This window comes from Schistocerca nitens, chromosome 1, assembly GCF_023898315.1.
Source record: "Schistocerca nitens isolate TAMUIC-IGC-003100 chromosome 1, iqSchNite1.1, whole genome shotgun sequence".
Lineage (NCBI taxonomy): Eukaryota > Metazoa > Arthropoda > Insecta > Orthoptera > Acrididae > Schistocerca > Schistocerca nitens.
Genome location: NC_064614.1, coordinates 962,379,429 through 962,381,259, shown reverse-complemented (window position 1 = coordinate 962,381,259; position 1,831 = coordinate 962,379,429).

The window sequence follows — 1,831 nt, the reverse complement described above, 5'->3', positions numbered from 1 at the left end:
GGCTGCGGTCGGACTGAGCGCCGTGCAGAAGCAGCAGGAGCAGGGGCAGGGCCGCCGCAGCACCGCGGCTACAGGACAGAGGTCGACGGCCTGGCGGCCAACGCCAGTCACCCGGCGCCGCTTCCTGGAGCGCCGGTCGCTGGGACGGCGGGGACCGCTGCCTCCGGCAAGGAGGGCTTCCTGTCGAGCGGCGTACGGCCACTCACCTCACAAGGGAACCTCCCCATCGCACCCCCCTCAGATTTAGTTATAAGTTGGCACAGTGGATAGGCCTTGAAAAACTGAACACAGATCAATCGAGAAAACAGGAAGAAGTTGTGTGGAACTATGAAAAAAAATAAGCAAAATATACAAACTGAGTAGTCCATGCGCAAGATACGCAACATCAAGGAGAATGTGAGCTCAGGAACGTCCTTGTCCCGTGGTTAGCATGAGCAGCTGCGGAACGAGAGGTCCTTGGTTCAAGTCAGGGGTCCCCGGTGGTCTACTGGTAAGGGGGTCTGGAACGTTCCAGCGCCTCGGCTGGGGCAATTCGCCGCAGCCGGGCCGGGGTTCTATCCCCGGCCGCGCTGGAATTTTCAGACTTCCGAACACTAGCCTCCACCTCTGCCCTGCCATGTGGCGCATGCCGGGCACCCCCGTGGGGTCCGTGCTTCGGAGCCCACGTGAAGCTCACTCCCACACTACAAACTAAACCTGATTATAAAAAACCAAAAAATGCCGGCACGGTAGCGCAGCGTGTTCGGTCAGAGGGTGACCTGCCCTCTGAAATAAAAAACTGAGTTAATGGATCATCGACGAACTGAAACGGATGTCTTGCGACGTCCGCCCCAAGCAGATGCAACGAACGAATACGAACAAAATGCTATTAAAAAAAATAAAAAAATTTTAAAAAAGTCTTCCCTCGAGTGAAAAGTTTAACTTTGCAGGGGATAGGCACTTGGTGCAGGGAGTGGCAACTGACCCTTAACATAGACAAATGTAATGTATTGCGAATACATAGAAAGAAGGATCCTTTATTGTATGAATATATGATAGCAGAACAAACACTGGTAGCAGTTACTTCTGTAAAATATCTGGGAGTATGGTACGGAACGATTTGAAGTGGAATGATCATATAAAATTAATTGTTGGTAAGGCGGCTGCCAGGTTGAGATTCATTGGTAGAGTCTTTAGAAAATGTAGTCCATCAACAAAGGAGGTGGCTTACAAAACACTCGTTCGACCTATACTTGAGTATTGCTCATCAGTGTGGATCCGTACCAGGTCGGGTTGACAGAGGAGATAGACAAGATCCAAAGAAGAGCGGCGCGTTTCGTAACAGGGTTATTTGGTAACCGTGATAGCGTTACGGAGATGTTTAGCAAACTCGAGTGAAAAGTTTAACTTTTTATTTTCAGGCAATTATTATCTGCCCGTCCGTCCGTCCGATGCAAGGTAACTGCGCCGTAGTATGGGGACGCTACACCTAAACAAACATCGAAACACACGACGTCAGTCGACTACAGCGCACGGAAGAGAGAGTATTCCTGCTAACGAGGCTCCCTGGCTGGCAGCTCACTGTTCGCTACTTTGCACGAGAGAGCATTAAATACGTGAGACATTTTCCGTGCGCAATATGAATCCAGCAAATGTACCTCGTGACTTCAATAACAGGGTCAATGAATATTTTCCGAACTGTAAGGAATCGGAAAGTTCCTTAAGGGATCGAACGGTTGTCGAACATTTGTATGCCTATTTCCTACTGTTGTGTACGTAGTTCCGCGTAGTCAGCGCGTACACAACTTTCCCAATAGAGCGCGCCCCGCTAAGCACAACAGCGCAGGCGCAG